Source organism: Panulirus ornatus, chromosome 11, assembly GCF_036320965.1.
Source record: "Panulirus ornatus isolate Po-2019 chromosome 11, ASM3632096v1, whole genome shotgun sequence".
In the NCBI taxonomy this organism is placed as follows: Eukaryota; Metazoa; Arthropoda; class Malacostraca; order Decapoda; family Palinuridae; genus Panulirus; species Panulirus ornatus.
In genome coordinates this window covers 13,052,615-13,077,427 of record NC_092234.1, presented here as the reverse complement: position 1 = coordinate 13,077,427, position 24,813 = coordinate 13,052,615, and the positions used below count along the sequence as shown (strand labels likewise).

Sequence of the window (24,813 nt, the reverse complement as noted above, 5' to 3'; positions counted from 1 at the left end):
TTCACCATCAGCTTCCCTCGAGAATATGCCCTTATATTTCCCCACTGATGATGGTGATAGTGATGATGAGGGGCGTTGAAATCCCCCCCACCTACGAATGAGTTCAGTTTACCGGGGCTAACCGACTGGATAGTGAAGATATCACCTCATCTTCCAGCGCAATGGAGGAGAGACAGTACACTGAGGCGATGGCTAGGTACGCGTTCATGAAACCTAGCCCCTCCATGCGACGGCTTGTGGAGTCTACACACACTCACACTCCTGTATCGGGTCAGCCTTGGTAGACGTCTGTTCAGCGGCCACCCCATGATCTCCATCTAGCACGGGTGATAGCGACCCTCGACCAACTGAGCACGCACGATAGAGCAACACAGTCGTACACTCTGCTGTACACTCTGGTCTCGAGAACACTAACGCAACACAGTCGTACACTGTGCTGTACACTCTGGTCTCGAGAGCACTAACACTTATCCACGCTTGTACCCAAGGCCTCTAACACACCCCTCTCCACTGGATCAAATAGACTGTCTTGGTGTAAGAGTTATTCCATCGACAGCTTTTTACGAACCGTCTTTCTGACTGACCTTGGGCGAGTCTCCCGGTGTGTGTGGGAGAGAGAGAGAGAGAGAGAGAGAGAGAGAGAGAGAGAGAGAGAGAGAGAGAGAGAGAGAGAGAGAGAACGTGGCCGGCCTCCCCTCGAAGTGGTAACCTCGTTAGCCACCATTGTCTCCGTCGACGAGAAAATTTTGTTGAAGACGCTCCGCCTCACCGCAGAGCCACAGGAATGTGCCCAGGTGACGCAAGTCCCTCTGTCGGGTCGTGTTCCCTTCGCGTCTTCTCGTCTTGCTTTATTCTCCTGAGAGAGAGAGAGAGAGAGAGAGAGAGAGAGAGAGAGAGAGAGAGAGAGAGAGAGAGAGAGAGAGAGAGAGAGAATCACACGTTGTCTTCAGTGCTGGAGTTCCCGTAGCGTCTGATTCACCAGAGTTGGGAGGGTGTGGTGAGGCTTGGGGTAGTGTGGCGAGACGTGGTTTCTTTTTTCCCCCTCCCACCGACTCTCACGTACCGTGTGTGGTATTATGGGTACACCACACAGGGTAAGCTTGGGTACCATCACACAGCTAAAGCTGACCGACCACCCTTTGTGGTCACCACGCAAAGCGTTCTTACAACCTATACCCTGAGGTGCTTCAAGCCATTGTTCACGCTGGTGGTACCCTGCCACACCGCTGTGGCCCGTGCGCCAGCTGTGGTCATGCCACAACCAGCTGCACAAGAGAGTGTACACACACTGCACAAGCCCGACCGTGCCAAAGCTCGTGTCCCAGGATACCCTCGGTGTCAAAACTCTGATATCGCAGTCAGCAAAACATCGCCGGAGTTCAATACCTACGGCACAACGAAGCAATGAAAGAGGTGGTCGAGGTGTGACATAAGACCCCGAAACCCTGGCGCATGAAGACTTCGAAACCTATAAACCCATTCCTGATGCCACACAGACCCCGGGGCCAACCCCCCGTGGAACCGCGTCCAGCGGCACAAGCTGATGCCCGTCCCCTCCCAACGCCCGGCCGGCCGTAATGACGCAAAGACACGATCATCCCGACGAAGAGACTCGCTCTGAAGAAGCCGTACCTTGCGTTCCTTCGCCTTACTTAAGTACACAACAAGGAGGATCCCCCCCCCCCCCTCCTCTCCCGACTCCGACACGACCGAATTTAATTAATTAAGACGGGGAAAGAAAAGCCAATCGCAGGTGATGGTCGTCTCCTTCCTCTTTCTTCTTCCTTCCTTCTTCCTCCTCCTCCTCGTTCCAGCTGTGTCGTCCCCCTGGTGAGGAGGAGGAGGAACCCCCCCACATCCAGATCTTCTTCAGCGGCATCGCTGGAGACACTGGAGGCCATTATCGGCACCACTTCCATGGGTCGATCGCGTCCATCTGGGGTGTGGAGAGGGAGGAGGAGGAGGAGACATCCTCCCCCAGAGAGAGAGAGATAGAGAGAGTCTCTCTCTCTCTCTCTCTCTCTCTCTCTCTCTCTCTCTCTCTCTCTCTCTCTCATAAACCTGTCGTCCGCGTGGCTCGCAATGCACGAAGCCCCCTTCGGTTCTCTGTCCACGAGAAAAACTCACCGTCTCCACGACACAACCTTACGACGGCGCTGTTCTACATAACTACGACCCGTGCACGAGAGATGGGAGCGCGCGCACCGATGTAGTTACCTGTCTACTGGACACCACAACTCACCCTCCGTGCGGATACGACTTTGAATTCAACTCGAGAAGGGCGTGGCACGTGGGGAGGAGTAGAATCCGACCCCACGCACCTGTGGCTATGGGTTCAAATTAACTGTTCCGCGTCTCCAATGTGCATGGATGCCCCATGTTCACTCGTGGGCCAGCAGTCGGTCACCAGAGAGGGAGGTGTTCCTCGAGCGCTTTCGACCAGTGGTTGTAACCTCACGTTCATGACCCGTGACCCTGATGATGATGACCCTTGACCCTTGCAGTGAGAAGACCGGGAGGTCAATATCCTTGGCCAAACAATCTATTGATCGACACCAACAGTCTAGAAAAAATATTTTTCTTGACCCCTCGTGTGATCCTAGCGAGGCGCGTCTCCCCGTACGCATTAACGCATACGTACATACATATATATATATATACGCGCGCTCCGTCAAGCCGCCGCTAAGACATGAGAACACGCAGACGTTGACGCCGCGGGGAAGGGAAAATGGGGGGAAGGTGGTCGGGGTAATCACTGTACCAAGAAGTGATCCCGTAATGATTGAAAACCGGTCGTCCGGCCATTAAAGGAAGGGGGGGGGGGGGGGGGGAGAGCCTTTGCTATCGCCCGGACGAACACATATTACATCTCTAACTTTCCATTTACGTTCTGCCGACGCGCACGATGCCTGGCGATCACCGCATGTAAATCTGTGTCAATTTGTAAACATGGGGGGGGGGGGGGGGGGGTGTCGGCCTCCCACTGAGTGTGGTAACGAGGTGGGGTTTGGGGGGGGTCGGGTTTCTACCCCCCCTCCCCATGTTCCGGACACACGTATCGGAAAAATCATTACTGAACTTTTAAGGTACAACCACAACGTCAGGTTACCACGTTGCAACGTGGTTTATACCCCTGTGGTGTGTACACGCCCGCGCATGTGTACTGGCCAGCGAACGAATTCCCGGTCTACGAACTACTTTTCGAAAGCGGCTTAAAAGAAATGCAACCCACGAACCTCAGTCAAAATCGTAAGAGGATACGACTGTCGAAAACTGACCCAAAAATTGAACAAGCACAGCAGTTCCCAGTAATTTACAGTAGCCTTATGTATTTACAGTAGCCTTATGTATTTACAGTAGCCTTATGTATTTACAGCAGCCTTATGTATTTACAGTAGCCTCATGTATTTACAGTAGTCTTATGTGTTTACAGTAGCCTTATGTATTTACAGTAGCCTCATGTGTTTACAGTAGCCTTATGTATTTACAGTAGCCTCATGTATTTACAGTAGCCTCATGTATTTACAGTAGCCTTTTGTATTTACAGTAGCCGTATGTATTTACAGTAGCCTCATGTATTTACAGTAGCCTCATGTATTTACAGTAGCCTCATGTATTTACAGTAGCCTCATGTATTTACAGTAGCCTTATGTATTTACAGTAGCCTCATGTATTTACAGTAGCCTCATGTATTTACAGTAGCCTCATGTATTTACAGTAGCCTCATGTATTTACAGTAGCCTTATGTATTCACAGTAGCGTTATGTATTTACAAATTTACGCGCGACAGCTGTACGGCATTGTTTGCTTTGTAGAGAAGAAATATGAAAGGGACATTTGAGATCTAAGATGACTGAGCATTTCAATGGCTTGGCAACAGCAATGTCCCTTATGGCCAATCTCAAGATATTCCATTGTATAATGATGATCCATGCCAGCGTACAGGAACACACACAGGGGCCTCCGTGGTGCAGTGGTCAGCGTTCCTGACCCTCTGTCATCACGGGCCAGCCCGTGGAGTTCGAATCCTGGGGCATGGCAGTCGGCCCTCACCCAACGCAGGTGTTCATCCTTCCCATTACGGTTGGTTGTTAAATGGGTACAACCTCCCCAGCTTAGCCTGGTGTGTGTGTGTGTGTGTGTGTGTGTGTGTGTGTGTGTGTGTGTGTGTGTGTGTGTGTTGCTAAGTTAACAACTAGGTAACCTTCAGGGAATGTCTCTCTGGGGGTAAACAACTGGGTAACACTCCTTGAGATGTTCTCTGGGGGGCTGGGTGGGGCAGAGAGCTGTGTACTCCTCACTAAGAATTCTCTGGGGTAAGAGCTAATTATCCCGCGCGCGCGCAAGCGCGCAATTAGCTGCAATTTATTTGTCTTCCCTCACGGGAGCCTGGCGAGCGCAGAAAACATTTGCATGACCATAAAGACATCATACTTGAAAAAAAAAAAAGGGAAAAATATAAACGCGACTCAAAAAAAAAAAAAAACGAAAAGAAAAAAACGCGCTGGATCTAAAGGACAATGGAATACCCACGGAGATATGATAAGCTGGATGCTGGCTGTAAAGGAAGGATTAAGATGCGAGAGAGAGAGAGAGAGAGAGAGAGAGAGAGAGAGAGAGAGAGAGAGAGAGAGAGAGAGAGAGAGAGAGAGAGCCGACGTCGAGGGTCATTTTTGATTGACGTGTTGACGGAGACATTAACAGAAGAAGATGGGATAAAGAAAACGTGTTTTCAAAGGGGGGCTGGGCTGGGCTGGGCTGGGCTGTTGCAGTGGGGTTTGACCTGGCACGAACGGAACTCGATGGGAGGGAGGGAGGGAAAGAGGGAGGGAAGGAGGGAGGGAAGGATGGAGGGAGGGACGAACAGCAGCGGCAACAACAGGACTGAGCCATGGCAGGACAGACAACGGTACGGTACTGGGTCTTCTTCGTTCCCTTGGTCCAGAGAGGAAAACGGGAGGCGGTCCGCGGAGCGGGGGGAGGTTGAGCTGATTGGATGGGTCGGCTTGAGGACGCGGTGCCAACCGAAGGTGTGTGTGTGTGTGTGTGGGAGGGGGTGGTCAACTGAGGAAGTGGGGGGGTCAATTTAGGGAATGAGGTCCAACTCTGGGAGTGGGGTCAACTTGGAGGAGGAAGGCAAATGAAGAGAAGTTAAAAAAAGAAGAGAGAGAGAGAGAGAGAGAGAGAGAGAGAGAGAGAGAGAGAGAGAGAGAGAGAGAGAGAGAGAGAGAGAGAGAGACCCATAGCGATGATCTACAACGTCTTAAAAGAAAACGGGTTGAGAAGGAAACTGGACGCTGATGATAATGATGACGAAGATGATGATGATGACGACGACGACGAAGATGATAATGATGATGAAGAAAATGATCATGATCATGATGAGGAGGAGGAGGAGGAAGAGGAGGAGGAGGAGGAGGAGGAACAGGAGAAGGAGGAGGAAGAGGAAGAGGAGAAGGAAGAGGAAGAGGAAGAGGAGAAGGAGGAGGAGGAAGAGGAAGAGGAGGAGGAGAAGCAGGACACACACGGAGGAGGAGAAACACACACATATATCCCCAACACTGAGGACAGACGTGCTCACATTCGGGTGCTGAGGGAGGTGGGAGGTGGTGGTGTGGTGGGGAGAGGAGGAGGAGGAGGAGGAGGAGGAGGAGGAGGAGGAGGAAGCAGCTGCACACAAGTGGAGATAAACATTTCCTCTCCAGCCTGGGCGTGACGGAGGAACACAAGATCAAATATTCAAAAAAAAAGAAAAAAAAGACCATGAATATTCCGGACCCCCCGCCCTGACCTCCTGATTAGACCAGGACACAAGAGACCCCCCCCCCGCGCGCCATCCGCCAGGGACGCCCAATGAACCACATCATGCCCCAGGGTCATGCACAGAGGTGGTCATGGCCGTAGTACGCGAGAGCCGGGCTGCTGTTATGATCATCACTCGAGCAAGGGGGACTCTTGAAGATGGTTGAGGAGGAGGGTTCGGGTTGTGGGGTCGAGGAAGCGGTTCTTAAGTTGGTCAACATCAAAACCAGGTGTGTGGACTCCAGCCCGGATGGCGGTGACACCGTGTGCTCGTGAACGTGACCACGACCCCGGGACATCGACGGATACTGGGGAAAAAAAAGGAGGGGAGGAGGAAGGTTTGGACCTATCAATTGTTTCACTACACTTGGACAGCCAATGTCGGAGAGTCCATCGTCTGTTCTCGCCAGCCACACTGGAAAAGTGGCAGAGGCAGTGTACTGCCGTGCAGCCCGGCCCATGTCGTGAGAGAGAGAGAGAGAGAGAGAGAGAGAGAGAGAGAGAGAGAGAGAGAGAGAGAGAGAGAGAGAGAGAGAGAGAGAGAGAGAGGATGATGATCACACCTTCCAAAATTCCTGGAGTCGACCTGGCGATGGCTATACGGAGAGCAAGCAAGTCCTTGGCATCCGGTACGAGGAACGGGACAGTTGGAGGGATCAACAAGGACATAAGGAAGTGTAGCCTTACGAGAGGGGGAGAGATTACGTCTCCAGCGGCAGTGAGAGAGAGAGAGAGAGAGAGAGAGAGAGAGAGAGAGAGAGAGAGAGAGAGAGAGAGAGAGAGAGAGAGAGAGAGAGAGAGAACCTGGGGCAGGCTGGGTCATGAGACACGGCACGAGGAGAGACACGGCTGAAGAGATTGTATGATAAGACTAAGAAAGTTAAGAGATCGGGGCGTCTCAAGGGTGTAAATAAGATGGGACCCACCCACTAGCATAAATAAGATGGCACCCCACTATTGTAAATGAGATGGAATCCGACGAGTGTAAAGAAGAAGGGATCCCCCCCCCCCACTTGTGTAAATGATGGGGGATCCGACTCGCGTAAACGAGATGGGGGTCCAATCAATATACAACTCCACTCCCGTGTGTGTACAAACTGGGACTGTAATCATACACAAACACACACACACACACACACACACACACACACACACACACACACACACAGCCACAAATACACACATAAGGACATATAAACACACAGACAGACAGACAGACAGAGACACTTAACACACAAACACACACACGAACATTTCGTCTGTCAACATTCTCACTTCCTTTCCTTCTGTCTGCTGTCTCCTTTTCCATGTCGGCCTCTCTCACCACCATCACCACCACCTCCCTCACTCTCCCACACGCCTGGCCATCACTGCTAGGTTTATGACCCACCAAAATCCAATTCTTACAGTCGAGGGAGGGAGGGAAAAAAAAATATCGGAAGATATAAGATATGAATTCCGATATCGAGACAATAAACAAGAATTTGTATATGTGATGTTCGATGAAACCCCCCGGGAAGATAAGGGGTTCCGGGGCTCTCACGACACAGACACACGTACACTCACACACATAGACACACACACACACACTCACTCACACACACACACACATACATACACTCACTCACACACACACATACACTCACTCACACACAGACACAAACACACATACACATACACACACACATACACACACAAACACACACACATACACTCACTCACACACACACACAAACACACACACACATACACTCACTCACACACACACACAAACACACATACACTCACTCACACACACACATACACTCACTCACACACACACAGACACACACACAGACACATACACTCACACACACACATATATTTATATAAAATGTGTGTGTGTGTGTGTGTGTGTGTGTGTGTGTGTGTGTGTGTTTGATCATGTATGTAATTATCCATTTCTACTGTACGAGGAAGGAGTCCATCTTCCAAACATTTTTCCGTTCTCATACACAACTCTTTGACCTTCTGAGTTTAACTTCACCATATCATTACTCGGTTTCTATACCATACAATCCATCTCTACCGCAAACACACACCTTCACCTCTTCATCCCCCATTTTCTCTGGCTTCATGTCAGGTGCTCTGGATATCCTATCCTTACAACCCTACAGTTACTAGCGTCAAGTGGGTGTTTCATAAAAGTCGAAAGGTTGTGATTACATCACCCCTTACTCTTCTCTCATCCGTGGTGGGCAACTTTATGACCCCCCCCCCCCCCTTTTATAACCTCTCGCTGTAACTCGGTTCTCGAATTTCACAAGCCATTATATTAGCCTCCCCTTGAATGACCAGTTTTCTGAAAGATTCTATTCCCTTATCACAATTTGAGATCAGACTAATGCATTTTCTCGTCACTGTACAAATACCCTGTATAACAATTCAAATAACGAATTATATATTATATGACAGACATAGACCAATGACTGAAAGACTTTCATATCATGATCAAAATTGAATTCATATATATATATATATATATATATATATATATATATATATATATATATATATATATATATATATATATATATACATAGGCATTATTGTATAATTTCCAGTGGGGTCTTTAATGTGCTATTCTACATATTCATGATGTCTAAATGGGAGCCATTTATCACAGTGACCGACTATATGGCAGTGCTTGGTAGCTGATTCACACACACACACACACACACACACACACACGTGCCTCCATATTCCAGTCATCAGTGTTACTGACTATGAGTTCGCACGGCCCGGCTTGAAGTCGGACTCGCATTGGATACAGACCTGGGGCGCGGCGGTTGGCCCACACCCAACCCAGGTGCTCATCCTCCCCATCGTTCCATAAACACAAGGTTACGAAACGGGGCAACACGAGGGTAAACCTCACTCCCCCGTACACGGGGAGGGAGGGAGGAGCACGGCGTACACGAACACACACAAGCCTTACATCCTCAGAACACACACACACACACACACACACACCTTCCCGACGGAGGCAAATTTCTCCCTCCCTCGCCACATTATGTCCAGAATATCGACTACAGACAACCACACTGCCCTCCCTCACCAAACTGTTACTCCCACACCACCACCAGGTTAACTCCTTCCCTCCCTCACCAAACTGCTGCTCCCACACCACCACCACCAACACCAGGTTCACTCCCTCCTTCGCTAACGACCTTGACTCTAGGATGGAGATGAATTTTCTGTAATATCCCACAAATTCTCGGTCATTAAAGGTTTGAAAGGGTTTACAATCCTTGCTCTACCTTAGCCACAATGACACATGAAGGAGACTACCTTCTCTTTGAGTCACCCACACGTACGTACGCCTCCTGAACTTTCATATACCACGTTGACCCGTGTGTGAATCTCGGATCTCTTCCTGTGTCACCGAACAACCTCGAAGGCGCCCAATGTCATGTTCTTGTTGTCTGTATTCCTTTGTCTGTGATGATGCTCGTGTGTGTGTGTGTGTGTGTGTGTGTGTGTGTGTGTGTGTGTGTGTGCGCGATGGTAGCCAGGGGAAGGATGGAAGGCCCCACGGCAAATATACGAGGACAGAGACCATCAGTAAAAGTCTTTAACGCACTTCTTATAATCGAGCAGAGGGCGCGGGCGGGCGTGCGGGCGTGGGCGGTGGCACTGGCAACTGACTCCTTACTGGTAAAAAATTCTCCCTCAATACATTGTTGCAGGACCCTGCTGGACACGTAACCAGACTTCAGTATTCCAGGAAGTTGGGCCAGAAGTTTAATTCGGCAACAGAAAACTGGAAGATGGAAATTCTAAACATGTTTGTTTTTTTTTTTCTTAACTTGGAATTATATAATTAAATCCACTAGAACAATGGCACTCTCTTTAACCACTGAAATTTGGAATTATCATATAAAAAGGTAAATAATTACCGGATATATATAAGCATTAAAACCTTTCAGGAATATATATATATATATATATATATATATATATATATATTTTTTTTTTTTTTTTTTTCCAAAAGAAGGAACAGAGGGGGCCAGGTGAGGATATTCCAAAAAAGGCCCAGTCCTCTGTTCTTAACGCTACCTCGCTAACTCGGGAAATGGCGAATAGTTTAAAAGAAAAAAAAAAAAAAAAAAAAATATATATATATATATATATATATATATATATATATATATATATATATATATATATATATAAAGTTTGACCCTCCAAGCTATAGATATCCTTTAAGTATAGAGAAGTTAGATAGAAGGATTAGACACCACTAGGCTAAAAGTTACAAAGTTAGAAATCCGCGTCCAGGCAAAGCTTGACTCTAAGGAGGATCATGAGAAGCGAGCCCGACGCCCCAAGCCAAGTTAGGCCTCGAGTGGAGGGCGAGATGCTGGAGGACGAGGAGGAGGAGGAGGACATCCAGGTTTTGACATAGTGTGAGTCTGGCCTCCAGCACCCGGGACATGGTCCCTGGTGTTGGTGGTGGTGTGTGGTGGTGTGTGGTGGTGATGGTGTGTGATGGTGGTGAAGGTGGTGATGTGTGGTGGTGGTGTTGGAGATATGTGGTGGTGGAGTGTAGTGGTGAAGTGTGGTGGTGGTGGTGTGTGGTGGTGGTGATGGGTGGTGATGTGTGGTGGTGGTGGCAGTGATGTGTGATGGTGGTGTGTGGTGGTGTGTGATGGTGGTGATGTGTGGTGATGTGTGGTGGTGGTGATGGGTGGTGATGTGTGGTGGTGGTGGCAGTGATGTGTGATGGTGGTGTGTGGTGGTGTGTGATGGTGGTGATGTGTGCTGGTGGTGATGTGTGGTGATGTGTGATGGTGGTGGTGTGTGGTGGTTCTGGTGGTGTGTGATGGTGGTGAAGGTGATGTGTGGTGGTGGTGGTGGTGTTGGAGATGTGTGGTGGTGGTGGAGTGTAGTGGTGAAGTGTGGTGGTGCGTGGTGGTGGTGGTTGTGATGGTGGAAGTCAGTTATGCACAGCTCATGACTGCGTCACACATGATGATAATGACGACCATGATGATGATGACACTGACAGCAGTCATTACCATGGTAATGATGATGATAATGATGATAATGATAATGATGAGGATAATGATAACAATAATGAGGATAATGATGATGATAATGATGAGGAAAATGATGATTCTTTGAGAGGCTGATGGTTTGACTATGACCGTCACCAGGAAAATGACCAGGAGGAGATGATGATGATGATGATGATGATAATGACGATGAATTCGATGGTGATGATAAGAATGATGATTGTGTCGACAGTGATAATAATGGCAACACACACACACACACACACACACAAACACACACACACACACACACACACACACACACACAAGAACCCCCTCCTTTGGAGAAGAGTTCGAAATGAATAATGATCCACTCCAATCATTAGATATGCATCAAGTTCAAGGATAAGTACATATTCAGCAAGCTGGCCATGTCCTCCATATGGCCAAAACCAGTCCATGTTCCTCCTCAGGTCCGGTCACCGAACTTAAAGTAGCACAAAGAGTTCGTAGAGAAGGTCCAGAGGAGGGCAACGAAGATGAGTGCCCGAATCATTACAGGGAAAGGGTGGGTGGCTTTAAATTTCCCTACTTTGGAAGAAAGAAGACGGAGGGGTGACCTGATCACAACCTTTCTTTTTTCTAAGTTTTTCATACCAGACCGACGATATGGACTGAGAAAAACAACAGCCCTTCCAAAGATGGAAGGACACAGCAGATACAAGACAACGCCACACAATGAAGTAAAGAAATCTCATAAGAAAAAAAAAATAAGATGTAAAGAATTTCTCTTGTACCACAAGGGAGTTGGATGACTGGAATAAACTAAATTAGGACAGATTAAATGGGCACAACATACAAACAAGAAAATCGTTCAAGTGATGGGCCACCCCGCGAGTGTGACACTCCCCCCCCCTCCCCCCGTCCAGTACAAAGACGTAATCAACAAAGACGTAATCAAATCGGGAGGCACGCTCAGAACATGGGACATAAACAAGGACACACGCTCAGAACATGGGACATAAACAAGGACACACGCTCAGAACATGGGACATAAACAAGGACACACGCTCAGAACATGGGACATAAACAAGGACACAAAAATAAAAAAATAAACCCACCACCCCCACCCAACTACACCCAAGCCTTGCCTCTCCCCTCACTGCAACAACGACAAAAAATCGCTAATAACCCACTTATACATAAGCGGTTATTCACACATCACTGAAAATATAATTAACACTTTTGGGATTTATCCTTTCAAGCCTTTTGAGATTTACGCTTTGGAGTTTTGTTAATCGTTACATTGACAGTTCGCTTGAGCCTGGATGTGTGTGTGTGTGTGTGTGTGTGTGTGTGTGTGTGTGTGTGTGTGTGTGTGTCCAGTTGTCCTGGAACGCCACGCACTAAAGGCTCCTCCCTTTCCCGGCTGCTTTTTTTTTTTTTTTTTTTTCTTGTGCTGCCACTACCAGAGCATCATCAACCTACAGCAATGACGACACGAGGAGACACGCATGTAACTTCCTCTCTTTCATATTCGTTCGCCGTTTCTCGCGTTCGTAAGGTAGCACCAGGGATACGCGAAGACATAAGAAATGTCCTGGCTAACATTCATTCTCTACCTGTCATGTAGCATGCACTAATACCACACAGATCCCTATCCACAACTAGGCCCCAGAACACCTTTCCGTGGTTCCCCTGGTTCATACTACTGACAGCACGTCGCCTCCTGTATACCATTCGCTCCTATTCATTCTATCCCACGTAAGCTTCAGAACCTCTTGTATGTTTAGGCCGCGAGCATTCAACGCTTCTTTCACTTCATCCTTCTATATCCTGTTTGATTCTCCCATTTCCTCGTCCCCTCCACCTCCGACATGTATATCCTCTGAGAAAACCTCTCCTCACTCATCCTCTCAGACTACCTCTCCTCACTCATCCTCTCCATATAGCAAAACCATTTCAGCACGCGCTCCTCAGCTCTCCCACGCCCCTCTCTCGCTTACCCTATCATGTCTTACACGATCAACCCTCCTCAAACCACAGACTGTCATCGAACGTTTCGTTTCCAACACACTCGCCCTCTTATGTACTCTGTCATGTACTGCTCACGCCTTGCATATTTCAACACCAACGGGACTACTGCACCATCAAACATGCCCATCTTTGCTCTCTCACATAGCGACCTCTCTTTCCTCTCTTTCTTTTCATGCACCCAGGAACTTTGTCCCCTCATCCACCCTATGGCACACTTTGGATCCCATGGTTCCATTTGCTGCCGTGTCCACTTCCAGGTATTTAAAACCCCCCACTTCCTTCAAATTCCCTACATTCAAACTTTTCAAATTTTTCTTCACATTCACTCTCAACTTTCTTCTTCCTCAGACTCTTCCAGACTCAGAGACCTTTCCCTGCAGCTTCTCACTCGAATCTTCCACCACCGCCGTGTCAACAGCAAACAGTAATTGACTCACGTCCCACCCCCAACCCCCACAACGACTGCAGACCTCGCCTCTAAAACCCTGGCATTCATATCTCGCTCATCATCCCATCCACGAAAAGATTAAACAGTCAAGGTGATATCACACAACCCTGCCGCAAACCCACCTTCACCTGGAACCACTCATCCTCCTCTCTTCTGACTCGCCAATATATATATATATATATATATATATATATATATATATATATATATATATATATATATATATATATATATATATAACATACTAACCTTCAACAGCCAGGAGTTTTAGTAGAGGGACAGTTAAATTGAGGCATGAGTCTGCAAAGCAAAAAATTTGGAGGAAGAGAAGGGCTTTAGATAACTGGGAGTGGTCATGGAAGAACATGGACCCACGAAAGCAAAAGTGTCATAGGGTGGGTGAGGGGGTGGCGTTTGTGGGAACACTGAAAAATGTGTGAAAGGAGAAATCCGTTATCTGGGAGGGCGAAAACGGGTATGTCTGAAAGTACATTAGTCCCAACAATGATGCATGGAAGCGAGGCATGGGCAATAGATGAGGATGTGCGGAGGAGAGTGAATGTTCTGGCTATGAAATGTTTGAGGACAATGTGTGGCGTGAGGTGGCCTGATCGAGTAAGCAATAAAATGATGAGAGATGTGTGCTAATAAAAAGAGCAAACTTTAAGAACTGAAGAGAGTTTGCTGAAATGGTTTGGACACATGGAGAGGAAGAGTGAGGAAAGGTTGACAAAGAGGATATAAATCAATAATGGAGGGGACTAGGAGAAGTGGGAGACCAAACTGGAGATGCAAGGATGGAGTGAAAAAGATTCTGAGCCATCGGGGCCTGAATATACAAACGGGTGACAGGCGTGCCCAAGATAGAGTGAACTGGAACGATGTGGTATACAGGGGCCGATGCGCAGACAATGGACGGAACCAAGGCATGGGAAGAGGTTGGGGAAAACCATGTAAAAGTCTGTGGGGCCTGGATGTGGATAGGGAGCTGTGGTTTCGGTGCCCTGCACCTGACAGCCAGAGAATTCATGTGAATGAATGTGGCCATTCGTCGTCTGTTCCTGGCACTACCTCGCTAAAGCGAGAAACGCCGAAGTGTATTATATATATATATATATATATATATATATATATATATATATATATATATATATATATATATATATATAACGACAGATCTTAACTAACTGCAATGCAACTCTTCGCCAACAACACCACACACTTCTTCAACAATGGCCATAAGTTCAGCACACAATCAACAACAACAACTACACCCATCTCCAACTTCACAAACACCAGCACTAATTTCCGTCACCAACACAGACACCCTCACCAACACCACCACCAACACAGCGCGGCTCCCTCAACAACAAACATTCCCAATAACTTCACCATCAAAATCAATCTCCATCAACAATGACACACATGTTCACTACATTACCGAGAAATAAAATACAGCTTCTCCAACAACATGAATCTTGGTCGTGTTCGTCAAGCTCTTGCCATCTTTTCCTCCAACATCACACCGAGCCTTCACCAACAACAATACACGTCTCCACCAACTATAGCACAGGCCTCCACCACCAACACACATCTCCACCATAAATAGATACTCGTCTCCACCATAAATGACACACGCCTCCACCACAAATGACACGCGTCTCCACCATAAATGACACACGTCTCCACCACAAATGACACACGTCTCCACCATAAAGACACACGTCTCCACCACAAATGACACACGTCTCCACCACAAATGACACGCGTCTCCACCATAAATGACACACGTCTCCACCACAAATGACACACGTCTCCACCATAAAGACACACGTCTCCACCACAAATGACACACGTCTCCACCATAAAAGACACGCGTCTCCACCACAAATGACACGCGTCTCCACCACAAATGACACACGTCTCCACCACAAATGACACACCTCTCCACCATAAATGACAAACCTCTCCACCATCAATAAACACTCCGTCTCCGCCAACTACGGCGCCCGGGTCACCATCAACAGTGATAATACAAGTCATCACCAACAAAAACACACACACACACTTTCCCCCCCAACAACATCCACAATGTATTGGCTTGCCCCAACAACACAGCAGCCACTCTGGTTCTTTTACCAGCCTAACACAGGGACTTTAAACCCCCCCCACACACCCCTCTTTCCTTCGACCCTCCCTACCAGCTCTCTCTCTCTCTCTCTCTCTCTCTCTCTCTCTCTCTCTCTCTCTCTCTCTCTCTCTCTCTCTCTCTCTCTCGTAAATCATATTTGTTACTGATATTATTTTTTTTCCAACCTTCTTCTATCTTATTCTTTTCGTCGTTGCATTGCTCTTCCGTCTGTGCCTCCATATGTCTGTCTAATGAGCCTGTGTGTCCGTCTGTTTGTTTCTCGGTCTGCCTCTCTCTCTCTCTCTGTCTATCTGTCTGTCTGTCTGTTTGTTTCTCTGCCTGCCTGTCTGTCTGTCCGTCTGTTTGTTTCTCTGTCTGCGTGTCCGTCTGTCTATCTATCTGTTTCTCTACCTGCCTGTCTGTCTGTCTATCAGTCTGTCTGTCTGATTCTCTGCCTGTCTGTCTGTCTGTCTGTGTATCTCTCTGTCTGTTTCAGAGCGCATGCTCAACTCCAACTCCCCCACAACACCCTCACCAGAGCCTTTCGTTCGACCCCGTGCCATGATCTCCATTCGACCCCGTGCCATAAACTCCCATTCGACCAGGTGCCACGAAGGCCCCTAACTGGGTCCTCCGTCACACAGCGGCAGGTGACGCGCACGAACGGCGGACTGCCAACAAAAGTGACGCGTCTCTGCCAGCGCACAATCCTGCGCAGGTGGTGTCGCGTCGCTGCCAACGTAAACGCAGTGTGTGTGTGTGTGTGTGTGTGTGTGTGTGTGTGTGTGTGCTCCCCCTAGCATTTTTCAACCCCCGTGAGCAGGGCGACGGTGCGTCGTCACGATAGCACGACCCTTGATCTACGACGGAACGTACCTTAGGTACGATGATGGCCCAAGGCCATTCTGACCTTAAGGTATCGTACCGTCGTGCTCACGGGCATCTATCGTACCACCGTCGTAATGGATCGTACCGCCGTCGTAATGGGTCGTACCGTCGTGCTCACGGGGCACGCATTCGCAGATAACTTAGCTCGACAGGAGGTACATAATATATATGTCCGTAACGCTGTTATGTGTGTGTGTGTGTGTGTGTGTGTGTGTGTGTGTGTGTGTGTGTGTGTGTGTGTGTGGCAAACCGATCAATAATGAATGTGTTCAATACATTCTGACACACTTTATTTCACATGTTAAAAACACATCCCAGGTTTGGTTAACACAGGCGCGAGTCTCAACTGGTGCTCTGTCATCATCATTATCATCATTACTACTCTTTAATTATCACTATTATTATCATCATTACTTATATTTATCATCAGTATGATGACCATCACGAACTTAATCACCATCTACATATTTATCGTTATTATTATCATTATCATCACTATGACTTGCCTCACTATCATCATCATCATCACTATCATCACTATGACTTGCCTCACTATCATCATCATCATCACTATCATCACTATGACTTGCCTCACTATCATCATCATCATCACTATCATCACTATGACTTGCCTCACTATCATCATCATCACTATCATCACAATCGTCAAAACAACACATCATCACCAACACCGGCAACCTCCATCACCACCACCGCCGACATCATCACCAACACCGGCAACCTCCATCACCACCACCGCCAACATCATCACCAACACCGTAAGCAGCCAACTCCTCCAACATCACCAACACCATCACAGCCACCGCCAGCATCACCACCACCACCACCACCATCAATGATACCACCTTCACCACCAACACCACCACCACGTCACCATCACACCACCATCATCACCACCACCACCATAGCAGCACCACCACCATCACCATCACCACCACAGCGCTACCACCACCATCATCATCACCACCACCACAGCGCCATCACCACCATCATCATCATCACCACCACAGCGCCACCATCACCACAGGGCCAGCAGTAACACCATCATGTAGGCCAGCCAGCCAGCCAGAGTGAGTGAGTGAGGCGGGTGGCGAGCACATGGGAAGTTCTGCTTTAAGGTTTTGCTGGTGGTGGTGGTGGTGGTGGTGGCTTCACACTGGGTCTTGCTGCCAAGAGTTGGCCCACAGCCCTCCACCCACCCCTCCACCATCACTCCTCTTCCCTCCACTATCGCTTCCCTCCAACATCACCCCCTCTTCCTCCCACTACCACTTGCCTCACTTACTTCACTATCACCCTCCCCCCCCTCTGCCCTCCACCATCAACTCCTTTCCCTCCATCACCACCATCTCTTCCCTCCCAAATCCTTCCCTTCCCTCCACGATAACTCCATATCCCTCACTCCCTTCCCTCCATCATCACCCTTCCTCCCTTCCCCAACGCTCCCTTCCCTCCATCGTCACTCCTTGCCCTCCACCATCACTCCCTTCCCTCCATCACTACCACCACCCCATTCCCCCCCCCCCTCCTCCCTCCTCCCTCAGGAAACCCGCTGTACGAGACTTGGGTTCTCTCATGGCGTCTCTGGGAGTTTCCCCTCGCACCCTCGCCCTTAGCACGCACTCAACAAACGCACCCTAAACACCCACACACTCACAACCTTACACAGTCAACCCCGCCCCCCCCCCACAACCCACCCCTCCACCTACACACACTCACACACATATGCCTTCCTGGAGTACAGGTCAGCGTTACTGACCATGAGTCAGCACCGGCCAGCCAAGGGGTCGCGATCGCGTGGGTTCAACCCCCCCCCCCCCCCCCGGCCGCGAACGTCGGTCCACAGTTAGTCACCAGCTGTTCATCCTCCCCCTTCGGACATAAGAGTCCATAAATGGGTAACCTGGCTTCCGCTGGGGTGTGTATGCGTTACACATACATACATGAGAGGAAAGACATGGCGCAACACAAGTGTAATACACCCTCCCCGTAACACACACACACACACATACAGACACACACACATACAGACACACACACACACACACACACACACATACAGACACACACACACACACACATACAGACACACTCACATACAGACACACACACACATACACACACACAGACACACACACACGTCAGTCTGTCTCGACTCTGGGTCAACATTCAGACAGACTGCGCCAGCTCTCGTGTACAAGTAAGATCAGAGAGCAAACTGCGCGTACTGCACTACACTTGACTGCGCTGCACTGCGCTGCGCTCCACTGCACTGCTCTACACTGCAGGCCTAATGCACAACAGCACGACGGGTTGGGAGGCAACTCCACATGGAGTACGACAGTACAGTACATGTACTGTCGTACATCATGGCCAGCGTGGTGGTGGAGAGGTGTCACACTGGCTCTGTCGGCGAAAGCATCAGGGATTCGAACCCCTCGTACTGACGAGACCGGGCGACACATATATCTTTTTTTAAAGATACAATTTCAAAAATATAATTTCCAAGGTACGAAATCAGTTGATATGAGATGAAAAAAAAATAAAGTGTGTGTGTAGATGATGAGTGTTACAGTGAATGAGAGAGAGAGAGAGAGAGAGAGAGAGAGAGAGAGAGAGAGAGAGAGAGAGAGAGAGAGAGAGAGAGAGAGAGAGAGACAATACTATCAGGTATCTCTCTGCCAACTGACACGCCTGTCTGACATCTCTCGAACTATTCCACCCCCCCTCCCCCCCAGCGTCTGTATCATCTTTTTTTTTGGGTTCGTACACTTGAGCTTGTGTGTGTGTGTGTGTGTGTGTGTGTGTGAACACCTAGTGGTGGGTGGGGGAGTGTTCTGAAGTTCTGTGTCATGCGATTCATACGTCCCTCAGGCTCAAATTAATAACAAGACTGAGAGGTAAGGCAGCTAGGTAAGACCAGAGTCAGACGAGGCTAGGACGAGGCTAGGATTTATTAACATTCAGATATAACTTAGCTAGGACGAGGCTAGGATATATCAAAATTCAGATATAACTAAACTAGGACGAGGCTAGGATATATCAAAATTCAGATATAACTTAGCTAGGACGAGGCTAGGATATATCAAAATTCAGATATAACTTAGCTAGGACGAGGCTAGGATATATCAAAATTCAGATATAACTAAACTAGGACGAGGCTAGGATATATCAAAATTCAGATATAACTAAGCTAGGACGAGGCTAGGATATATCAAAATTCAGACATAGACGATATCAGACAGCAAGACCACACGAAACTTGTAACAAAGTCCCTTAAGAGGAGGAGGAGGAGGAGGAGGAGGAAGAGGAGGAGGAGGAGGAGGAAGAGGAGGAGGAGGAAGAGGAGGAGGAGGAGGAGGAGGAGGAGGAGGAGGAGGAGGAGGAGGAGGAGGAGTAAGAAGAAGAAGAAGAAGAAGAAGAAGAAGAAGAAGAAGAAGAGGAAGGAGGAAGGAGGAAGCTGCTGGACGAAGGAAGGAGTGTGTGTGTAGAGAGAGAGAGAGAGAGAGAGAGAGAGAGAGAGAGAGAGAGAGAGAGAGAGAGAGAGAGAGAGAGAGAGAGAGAGGGAAAAATATCAAAAAAAGAATGCGAGAAGGAATGAGTTAGGTGGAGCCACAAAGTCTGGGGGAAATTGTGTTAAGGAGGTGAGGAGAAACGGGATCACAAGTTAAACCAGCTGAAGGAAGGAATCAAAGAAACTGAAGAATGAAATCATGGCTCGTGAAAAGCGTCTTCAGACGGCTGAGGAAACGAAGGAACCGAGAGAGAGAGAGGAGAGAGAGAGGAGAGAGAGAGAGAGAGAGAGAGAGAGAGAGAGAGAGTGTGTTAAACTGGGTCAGCTTAGGCGCTCGTGGGGCGACACAAGCTTTGACAAGCTTTGCCGGAATACCCTTATCAGGTAATGCACCATTTGTTATCAAGTCTCATTTTCCGACAGACGACAATACATTGGAAATTGGTAATTTCATACACGATACACCGGTCGGGAAGAGGGGGATCATTTAATAGCGCGTGCGATTATGTAGTTAATAAAGACGTAAAGGCGACGGTAATGAAAATCACTCTCTCCAGAGATATACTCAATGGAAGGTCCATGGGACGAGATAATGTCTCTGGGATCTTACACTGGACAATGGCATTGAGTTTTCATAATACAGGCCATGGCTAGGGAAGGTCGTGTGAACATGGGTACTTTTGGCTTCATGTATAAAAAGGAAGGTCACACAAGATGAAGACAAGGTTCAATAAAAGATGTGTGAAACAAGAGCGAAATACATGGAGGATGTAATGCGGGACGGTGGACACACATCATCTGAAATGTAAAAGAGAATAAGAAAAGAGCACAGCAGGATTAGAAAGAAAGCAAGAGAGAAAAAAATTTTCGAAAAGAAATAAATGTGAACAGAGCGAGGCTTAACCTAAAACTTTACCATTAATCTGTCTCCAGTAAAATGTGGGTTAAAGACGATCTAATAATAAGACCAAAAGGGGTTCTGGGGGAAGAGATGTACGGGATCATGGGATGATTTGCGAAGAGGTGAAAGACAGGTGCGAAGTTTCTCAACAGTGGGAGGGCACTGCTATAGCCCATCCACCAGTGTGAGGTGGAGTGAGAGTTTCTCAACAGTGGAAGGGCACTGCTATAGCCCATCCACCAGTGTGAGGTGGAGTGAAAGTTTCTCAACAGTGGAAGGGCACTGCTATAGCCCATCCACCAGTGTGAGGTGGAGTGAGAGTTTCTCAACAGTGGAAGGGCACTGCTATAGCCCATCCACCAGTGTGAGGTGGAGTGAAAGTTTCTCAACACTGGGAGGGCACTGCTATAGCCCATCCACCAGTGTGAGGTGGAGTGAGAGTTTCTCAACACTGGGAGGGCACTGCTATAGCCCATCCACCAGTGTGAGGAGGAATGAGGAGGTCGTGGACACCAATGGAGCACCATGAAGATCATAAAGAAGACTACTAATAGGTTTCGATCCATACATCTCATTACGTGTCTCCATGTGCTGAAGAGGAGGACAGACAGGCTTGACAGACTACCGGAGACGCTACTCAAGGTGTAGCCGCTTGACGGAGGGAAACATCCACAGGAGTTGAAGGCGGTCTGCGTCATGCCCATGTTTAAGAAAGGAGGTAACGGTATTACGTTGAGGAACATGCCAGTCTCCCTGACGAATGAAGTTTCTAAACGACTGGAACAGAGAATCAGGAAGCAAAATGGATGAACTACCTCCAAAGGAGAGGAAGCAAAATGGATGAACTACCTCCAAAGGAGAGGAAGCAAAATGGATGAACTACCTCCCAAGGAGACGCTACCTACAAAAGAGACAACACGGATTTAGTAAGACGGGGGACATGTACAACAATCCACTTCTATGAGAAAAATAGACTCTTGTCTTCGACAAAAGAGGTGGGATGAACTGTGTGTGTATCTGGATTTCTCCTGAGGCTGGTCAAGAAGCTGGATTTTCAGACAGGAACAAGGGAGAGGCGAGAGGCCCCTTGGAAAAGTATCTGAATGGAAGGGAACAGAGGACGCACGTCGGAAGAACCTTTTAGAAATGCGTTCTCGTCACCAGCAGTGTAAGACAAGTCACATTCACTGCTTCTCGATCTATGGCTATTGCCGGACAGGGGGACTGGACTCCTGCCTGAATATGTTTGCGGATGATGAAGTACGTTCAGTAAAAGGGAGAGGATGACTGCATCCATTTACAAGGGGACTTGAACAAACTCCAAAGTGGGTCTGAGGTATGGGTGTTGAAATGTAACCTGAGTAAAATGCAAAGTAATGAGGTTGGGACACAATGGGGAGTAAGGCCACGACACGAATACCCTCGAGCAGGAAATAAGATGCAGGAATCTTTATGTGTACGAAACATGGGATTCGACACTGTTAATCTAACATGTTGACAGAATCCTACCTTCGGAGACCTGTGAAGGAGACAAACTGTCTCCCAGCAAGTATTACCATAACATTTAAATATATAGATTAAGAAATATTCATCAAAACTTTTCACATCCAACATTAGGCTTAAAACTAGAATAGGCTTGTCAAGTTTGCACAAAAGAGCTAATAGAGGAGGTCTAGATGAGGGCAATGAAGAGGGGTGTCAGAATGACGAAAGCTGATAGAGCGAGAGGTTGGTCCACCATGGAAGACACACCAGGGTACGGGGATGACTGATCAATACTATCTCGTTCGCCATTTCCCTAATAATGGAAGCAGCGTCAGGAACAGACATAACTTGGCCGTGTGGCGAAAATCCATTTCTTCCTTCATCCTCTGCTCCACTGGTCGAGAAATAACAGTACAGGAGGGGAGGATTTCCACAACCCTACGCCCCATCGCTCCTCCTAGCGGTTTTCCACGACCAAGATGAAGACGTCAACAGTTCACAGTTCTTCGAAAGATGATAAGACAAGACAACCAGAGGCCATAACACGAAGGACAGCCAGGAAAGTCGTAAAAAAAATGTAAATATGTAAATTACATCATAAGTGGCAGATAAATAAAATATACATCATAAGTGGCAGATAAATAAACTAGACATCATAAGTGGCAGATAAATAAACTATACATCATAAGTGGCAGATAAATAAAACATACATCATAATTGGCAGATAAATAAACTAGACATCATAAGTGGCAGATAAATAAACTAGACATCATAACTGGCAGATGAATAAAGTGACAACCGTAACGAAATGATGAATGCTGAGAGTATACAGAAAAGTACGAGTATTATCTGACAGTAGAAAACGACCCGTGGAGTAGTGGTCTAGCGATGATGACCATGAATCACAAACCAGCCAGGGGTAAACCCACCCCACGCTCGACCCAGCCAATTCATCTTTCTTTCGGGGGCTGGTCGATATATATGGGTACCTAGCGCGAAGCTGGGTCTGTATATATATCTATATATCATCCTCAGGTGCAGGAGAGAGAGAGAGAGAGAGAGAGAGAGAGAGAGAGAGAGAGAGAGAGAGAGAGAGAGAGAGAGAGAGAGAGAGAGAGAGAGAGAGAGAGAAAATGCTGACCACATATCTCCTGCGAGTCATAGGAGGCCACGAGGAGGGGCGAGAGGGGAGGCGGAGGGCGTAGGGCTGAGAATCCTCCCCTCCTGTATTGTTATCTTAAGAACAATGGAGCAGAGGATGAAGGAAGTTATGGATTTATGCCACACGGCCAAATTCTGTCAGTTCCTGACGCTGCTTCGCTAATTCGGGAAACGGCAAACAAGTATATATATATATATATATATATATATATATATATATATATATATATATATATATATATATATATATATATATATATATAATCTTGGATGGCTTCTACTGAGATATAAAATTTCGGGTGGCACTCTCTCCCTTACGGAGGAAAATGGTAATTACTCCACAAACGCACACCACACCACATACTCAACATGACCACACCACATACTCAACATGACCACACCACACACTCAACATGACCACACCACATACTCAACATGACCACACCACATACTCAACATGACCACACCACATACTCAACATGACCACACCACACACTCAACATGACCACACCACATACTCAACATGACCACACCACATACTCAACATGACCACACCACATACTCAACATGACCACACCACACACTCAACATGACCACACCACAAACTCAACATGACCACACCACATACTCAACATGACCACACCACAAACTCAACATGACCACACCACACACTCAACATGACCACACCACACACTCAACATGACCACACCACATACTCAACATGACCACACCACATACTCAACATGACCACACCACATACTCAACATGACCACACCACACACTCAACATGACCACACCACAAAACATGACCACACCACACACTCAACATGACCACACCACATACTCAACATGACCACACCACATACTCAACATGACCACACCACACACTCAACATGACCACACCACAAACTCAACATGACCACACCACACACTCAACATGACCACACCACACACTCAACATGACCACACCACATACTCAATATATACCCGGTGCATCTTCTGTCTCTTGACTCGTGTCATTTCCTTCTGTCCGGCCACAGATGTCGTCTTAATAGATCGTTTCTGCTTCACTATCCCATCTCCACCCACATACATCGCATATTTAGCACACTATTACTCTCCTCCAGCAGATAACCTCGTCGTAGACCATCAGGTCTTCTGTTATCTGGCTTTCCCAAGTACTGTCCTCTAGCAGATAACCTCGTCATAGACCATCAGGTCTTCTGTTATCTGGCTAAGTACTGTCCTCTAGCAGATAACCTCGTCATAGACCATCAGGTCTTCTGTTATCTGGCTAAGTACTGTCCTCTAGCAGATAACCTCGTCGAAGACCATCAGGTCTTCTGTCATCTGGCTTTCCCAAGTACTGTCCTCTAGCAGATAACCTCG

General features: G+C 47.7%; 1 protein-coding gene across 1 annotated transcript in view; it reads right to left on the bottom strand.

Moving 5' to 3' along the window:
• Window positions 1-24,813, bottom strand: part of LOC139751283 (glutamate receptor ionotropic, NMDA 2B-like) — a 461,671-nt gene that overhangs the window by 295,314 nt on the left and 141,544 nt on the right. The gene's annotated exons all lie outside the window — the stretch shown is intronic.